At 44.9% G+C, this 7,308-nt stretch overlaps 1 long non-coding RNA gene across 1 annotated transcript; it reads right to left on the reverse strand.

Moving 5' to 3' along the window:
* Nucleotides 1-5,160: 5,160 nt before the first annotated feature.
* On the reverse strand, nt 5,161-6,452 carry LOC126989738 (uncharacterized). The gene is made up of 3 exons (XR_007743659.1): nt 6,326-6,452; nt 6,001-6,261; nt 5,161-5,483 (listed from the first exon to the last, which is right to left on the reverse strand). It is a non-coding gene; the product is annotated as an uncharacterized LOC126989738 (long non-coding RNA).
* Nucleotides 6,453-7,308: the final 856 nt, after the last annotated feature.

A 7,308-nucleotide genomic window follows, 5' to 3' on the forward strand; every position in this document is an offset into this window, starting at 1 on the left:
TAAGATGAAGATTAGATGAAGTTTGAGTATTTGCCAAATCACGATGGAGTATAATAACAGGGAAAGGTGGATGACGTTGGGAAAGGCCTTTGTTTTGTATTGGATTAACAAGGCCTTAAGATGAAGATTAGATGAAGTTTGAGTATTTGCCAAACCACGATGGAGTATAATATCAGGGAAAGGTGGAGGACGTTGGGAAAGGCCTTTGTTTTGTATTGGACTAACAAGGCCTTAAGATGAAGATTAGATGAAGTTTGAGTATTTGCCAAACCACGATGGAGTATAATATCAGGGAAAGGTGGAGGACGTTGGGAAAGGCCTTTGTTCTGCAGTGGACTAGCAATGCCTGAAGATGAAGATTATATTAGTTAAGAATATTTGCCAAAGCACGATGGAGTAATATATCAAACAGAGAGGGGTGGAGGACGTTGGGAAAGGGCTCTATGCTGCAGTGGACTAGTCATGACTGAGGATTATGAAGGCCAGAGTGGGGTTAGGTTAGGTTAGGTGGGATTAGGATAGGTGGATGACGTTGGGAAAGGCCTCTATGCTGCAGTTGACTAGAAATGGGTGAAGATAATAAAGATCCGAGAGGGGTTATATTAGGTTAGGTGGGGTTAGGAGAGGTGGAGGACGTTGGGAAAGGCCTCTATGCTGCAGTGGACTAGTAGTGGGTGAAGATAATGAAGATCCGAGTGGGGTTAGCTTAGGTTAGGTGGGGTTAGGAGAGGTGGAGGACGTTGGGAAAGGCTTCTATCCTGCAGTGGACTAGTAATGGGTGAAGATTATGAAGATCAGATTGAATAGTGACGTTAGGTGGGGTCAGGTTCACGGGAGCTGCCTTGTATACGCCCACCGGCCTCTTGCAGACTCCTTGGTTAGTAATGGCAGACACTTCCGCCTCTCACATCAACTATTTCCAAAGGCCAAAAAGGGGATCAATTGGGTTCTCATGAGAGTGTTTTCAGGTTCATGGTACAGAAGAAGAATCAAACTACTACTAGGACCATTAAAATGCTCCTGGAAATACCGAAAACTCATACGAAAACCGTGTCAAGTATGTGAGCTCGGGCGCCGAAATGGGTTAAGATTCGTTTTAGGTCCGTGCCAGTATCTCATTACCTACTTTATGAAACATCAGTATCTCTTCATATATCTTTTCTACAAACCTTCAACAGTCACGGAAACGCTTTGAAAATCCAATTCAAGGAATCTTTTTTTTTTACTCCTGAAAATAGGGGATAATGTTTACGAAAGCGCGTCGCCTCCTCTGGCGGCGGCCGCGGCGACGCTGCAGCCGGTGTTGCGAGAAATACCTCCTCGCTGAGATAAGTCACATATACATGTGGGGGGGGGTCAAGGGGGAGGCTGGTTAGAAGGGGCGGTCGAGGGGGGCGCAGTCCCCCCGTTAGTAGGTCGTAAAGTTCGGTTGGAGTAGTTTAACTATGCTCCCCGACCCTAAACCCTCTGCGAGCTATTTCACGGCGACGCACTTTCGTAAAAATACAGCACGTTTGTAAGTGGAGGAAGAAAAGGAGGAAGAGAAGGAAGCAGCGGAAGAGGTGGAGGAAGACTTTAATCCAGACCCAATAATTCGTAGATAAAACTTTCTTCTCATAAGGATTGAACCCCATTTTGCTTCCCCATCTCTTTCATAACATTTACCCGTTCAGTCATTTTTTCCGACATATTCATAGAATAAGTTCCGCACAATGGCAATATAAACAAAAAAAGCTGCATGCTGAACTTTCATCAACATCAAATGAAACTCCTATGATGTGAAAAATCAACGAAAGAAAAGAAAAAAGAGAAAAAGCACTTGAAGGTAGCTATTTTTTTCGTTTGTTTGTGTTAGGAGAAGTGGTTTACAGACTCTTTTGTGTGTTATTGTTTTACCTTTGAGCTGCTTCCTATGATGCGAAAACAAACAGATAAATGGGAGAGAAAAAAAAAGAGAAAAGCACATGATGGTGAGTGCTTTCTGATTGTGGGAGAAGTGGTTTAGCTTTTTGGGGTGTTATTGTGTTACCCTTGAGCTGCCTCCTGTGATGCGAAAATAATTAGATAAATGGGAGAGAAAAAAATAGAAAAAGCATATTATGGTGACTGTTTTCTGATAGTGGGAGAAGTGGTTATGTTTTTGTGTGTGTTAATGTTTGCCTGCTGTGATGCGAAAGTAAATATATAAATGAGAGAGAAAAAAAATAAAAAACAACATGATGGTGAGTGTTTTCTGATTGTGGGAGAAGTGGTTGGTGTTTTTTTAGTGAGTGTGTTTTGTTTTGTCTTTGAGCCGCCTCCTGTGATGCCAATAAATGAATAAATAATGAACAGTGCATATCCTTAACCCAACAAGAGGACACTGGACTTATACATGACAACTCCTAGGCCGGTATTCTCAGACGTTTCTGTCTCTCATACCAACTTTTTCCACAGGGGTCAAAGGAGATCAGTCGGATTCTCATGAGTGTTTTTTTTAGGTCCATAGTACAGATAGGAGGTCAGACTACCACCAGGGTCATTAAACTACCCCTGGCAATACCCACAACGCCTACGAAAGCTGTGTGTGTGTGTGTGTGTGTGTGTGTGTGTGTGTGTGTGTGTGTGTGTGTGTGTGTGTGTGTGAGAGAGAGAGATTTACATAGATTTACATAGAAAATCAGACCACACAGACCCCATGGTCCAGACATGGTGGTCTGTCCTTAAACCTAAGTGATTTTACATTAATCAGAAGACTCCAAAACGTTGCATTTCTACTCTAGTTGATATTAAGTTGAAGGAAGTGACGGTCGAGCTTATTTTTGAAGGAGTCAATCGTGTTACACTGGACCACTGACGGTGGAAGCTTATTCCATTCTCGCACTACAACGTTGGTGAAGAAAAATTTGGTGCAGTCTGAATTTACTTGTCTACATCTGAGTTTTACGCCATTGTTCCTCGTGCGCAAAGTGTCATCGATCATAAACAATGTTGATCTGTCTACATTCGTGAAACCATTAAGTATTTTAAAACATTCGATCAGTTTTCCTCGGAGGCGACGTTTCTCAAGAGAGAACATGTTAAGGGTAGAAAGCCTTTCTTCGTAGGATTTGTTGCGCAAGGAAGGGATCATTTTCGTTGCCCGACGCTGAACACCTTCTAATTTAGCAATATCCTTTGCATGGTGGGGAGACCAAAACTGTACCGCATATTCCAAGTGGGGTCTGACTAAACTGTTGTAGAACGGGAGTATTACATCTTTATTCTTGAATACAAAGTTTCTTTTAATGAAGCCCAACATTCTGTTCGCTTTATTTGCTGCATCGATGCATTGCTGTGAGAATTTGAGGTTTGACGCGATTTTGACCCCCAAGTCTTTGACGCATTGAACGCTTTTGAGTTTAACGCCGCGCATTTCGTATTCGAACTTCTTATTCCTCGTTCCAACTTGAAGGACCTGGCACTTGTCTACGTTAAAGGGCATCTCCCATCTATCCGACCAAGCTGAAATTTTGTGCAAATCCTCTTCGAGGCTTTGCCTGTCTTCGTCAGTGAGAACCGAGTTGCCAATCTTTGTGTCGTCTGCAAATTTACTAATGCGGTTATTGAGTCCAACATCCACGTCGTTGATGTAAATAATGAAGAGCACTGGGCCAAGGACCGAGCCCTGAGGGACGCCACTAGTGACAGGCGCCCACTCTGAGTTAAATCCGTCGATCACTACTCTTTGTTGTCTGTTGCTCAACCAATTCGCGATCCATTGGTTTACTTGACCGTCAATACCTATTTGCTTTAATTTGTAAAGTAATTTATGATGCGGGACTTTATCAAACGCTTTCTGGAAATCAAGATAGACTACGTCCAGTGATTTGGTTACGTCATAAATTGAGAAGAGGTCGTTATAAAAGGTTAATAGGTTTGATAGGCAGGATCTTTTGTTTCGGAAGCCATGTTGTGAGTCCCCAATCAATGAGTGGCTTTCAAGGTAATTCACAATTTTGTCTCTAATTATGCCCTCAAGTAGCTTACCTACAACCGAAGTTAGACTAATGGGCCTGTAATTACCTGGTACTTTTTTGTCTCCTTTCTTGAAAATCGGTGTCACGTTAGCCTTTTTCCAATCTGAAGAGACGATGCCTTGTCGCAAGGACATATTGAATACGGTTGTGAGGGAGGAGAGTATTTCGCTCTTTGTTTCTTTCAGCAGAGTTGGATATACTTTGTCAGGTCCAGGACTTTTATTTGTTTTAAGTGAATGGAGAGCTTTAAGGACTTCATCGGTTGTTATTTCAAAATTAGGCAATGCATGCTCGAGATTTACAATAGTACTGGTGTTGGTGGTAGCGAGAGGAAGACTGTTAGTATTAAACACCGAGGAAAAGTAATTGTTTAAGAGGTTTGCAATGTGTTGGCTGTCAGTCACTAGTGCACCGTCGCTGTTTGTTAAAGGTCCAATACCACTTTTGATCGCCTTTCTGTTGTTTATGTAACTGAAGAAAGATTTCGGATTATTTTTACAGTTGGCTGCAATATTTTCTTCGTATCTACGCTTTGCCTGACCTACTAGTCTTTTTACTCGTCGCCTGGCATCATTATAAAGTCTAATGTTTTCGGGCGTGCTTTGTTCTTTCTTTAACCTGTAAAACAATTTTATCTCATTGACTGATTGTTTAATTTCGCTATTAAACCACGGTGGGCTTTTATTAGTGTTAATTCGCTTCTCGCACAAGGGGAGAGAGAGAGAGAGAGAGAGAGAGAGAGAGAGAGAGAGAGAGAGAGAGAGAGAGAGAGAGAGAGAGAGAGAGAGAGAGAGAGAGAGAGAGAGAGAAATAAAAAAAATAAATTCATAGATGGAGAGCAAGGATGAAAGAAAGGAAGAAATAGAATGAAGTAGAGAAGAGAAAAATAAAGAGACAGACGACTTAAGAGAAGTGGGCCCCGATGCGAATGTTAGGAAACTCTAGCGGGCCGTCCTCGTGAGCGTCAGCACTCTCACTGGTGCTTTCTCTCCGCAGGTGTGTGGGTGCAATGTATACCTGAATGATGTTAATTGGTGAATAGATTCCTACCAAGTAAAATCAATCAATCAATCAATCAGAGAAGGAAAATATATTAAAAAAAGAAAAATTGGCATGAGAAAGAAAAGGGAAACGGATGCTGCGTCGCGAGCCATCGCGAGGATTCCTTTGGATGCTTGTGCGCGTTTCCCAGGCCCGTCGGTCTTCCATCCCTGAACCGATAAACGCGGTGACCGGCGCCTTCACAGTAATTATGATTAATTTTATAATCCAGTCTGGTAGTTTTAAGAAGCGAGTTCTTGCATCCTCGCCTCGGCGGGGGTGTGGAGCGCCAGCGAGCCCAAGGTCTCCCTGGCGAGCATGGCAGGACTGGAGGGCTCCAGGCAGGGCTCCTCGGCGTCCCTCGGGGCCCCGACGGAGGTGCCGGAGATCTTCCGGCTACAAACCCGGGCAGGTGGAGCTCGTTAGCCGTGGTAGGCAATCTGCCTAGGAGAGCAAACTCTATACAAACCAGGGCAGGTGAGGCTCGTTAGCCGTGGGAGGCAGTCTGCCTAGGAGAGCAAACTCTATACAAACCCGGGCAGGTGAGGCTCGTTAGCCGTGGGAGGCAATTCACCTAGGAGAGCAAACTCTATACAAACCCGGGCAGGTGGAGGTCGTTAGCCGTGGGAGGCAATTCACCTAGGAGAGCAAACTCTTTACAAACCCGGGCAGGTGGAGCTCGTTAGCCGTGGGAGGCACCACCCAAGAGAGCAAACTCCGAACAATAAAACCGGGCAGGTGGAGGTCGTTAGCCGGGAGGCACCACCTAGGAGAGCAAACTCTATACAAACCCGGGCAGGTGAGGCTCGTTAGCCGTGGGAGGCAATCTTCCTAGGAGAGCAAACTCTATACAAACCCGGGCAGGTGGAGGTCGTTAGCTGTGGGAGGCAATTCACCTAGGAGAGCAAACTCTTTACAAACCCGGGCAGGTGGAGCTCGTTAGCCGTGGGAGGCAATTCACCTAGGAGAGCAAACTCCGAACAATAAACCCGGGCAGGTGGAGGTCGTTAGCCGTGGTAGGCAATTCACCTAGGAGAGCAAACTCTAAACAAACCCGGGCAGGTGGAGGTCGTTAGCCGTGGTAGGCAGTTCACCTAGGAGAGCAAACTCCGAACAACAAACCCGGGCAGGTGGAGCTCGTTAGCGTGAGCAGTTCACCTAGGAGAGCAAACTCCGAACAATAAACCCGGGCAGGTGGAGCTCGTTAGCGTGAGCAGTTCACCTAGGAGAGCAAACTCCGAACAATAAACCCGGGCAGGTGGAGCTCGTTAGCATGAGCAGTTCACCTAGGAGAGCAAACTCCGAACAATAAACCCGGGCAGGTGGAGCTCGTTAGCGTGAGCAGTTCACCTAGGAGAGCAAACTCCGAACAATAAACCCGGGCAGGTGGAGCTCGTTAGCGTGAGCAGTTCACCTAGGAGAGCAAACTCCGAACAATAAACCCGGACAGGTGGAGCTCGTTAGCGTGAGCAGTTCACCTAGGAGAGCAAACTCCGAACAATAAACCCGGGCAGGTGGAGGTCGTCAGCCGTGGTAGGCAATCTGCCTAGGAGAGCAAACTCCGAACAATAAACCCGGCCAGGTGGAGGTCGTCAGCCGTGGTAGGCAATCTGCCTAGGAGAGCAAACTCCGAACAATAAACCCGGCCAGGTGGAGGTCGTCAGCCGTGGTAGGCAATCTGCCTAGGAGAGCAAACTCTAAACAAACCCGGGCTTGTGGTGCTCGTTATATTGTCGTAGACAATCCACGCGATGGGAACACCAAAGAAAAGGAAATTAAAAAGGAACACCAGAAAAATGGAAAATACTGAAACGAAACCTCGAGAAAAGAAACAAAAAGATCATCCACCTTTAGGCCCTAACATCACCAAAATTATGGGTGGGTCTCTTCTGGGGAGAAAGCGGCTCACCCAGACCAAAGAACATCAACAAGGGATGATGTAGAAAAAACACCAAAAGAATGGAAAAAGAACAGAAAAAAAATTCGAAAAAGAAAAGCAACAGAAATAAATGAACAACATCAAGAAAAGAGAAATACAAAGAAACATCATCCACCTTTCGGTCCCAAACAACATCACCAAAATTATGGATGGGCCTCTTCTGGGAGGAAAGCGGCTCATCCAGACCAAGGAACATCAACAAAAGGATGATAGGAAAAAAATAACAACAAAAAGCATCAATAAGAAGTAAAAGAAAAAGAACAGGAAAACATCGAAAAAGAAAACAAAAGCAATAAAAAGAACGAAAAACACGACATCAAAAAAATGAAA

Source organism: Eriocheir sinensis, unplaced genomic scaffold (genome assembly GCF_024679095.1).
Source record: "Eriocheir sinensis breed Jianghai 21 unplaced genomic scaffold, ASM2467909v1 Scaffold1282, whole genome shotgun sequence".
NCBI lineage: Eukaryota > Metazoa > Arthropoda > Malacostraca > Decapoda > Varunidae > Eriocheir > Eriocheir sinensis.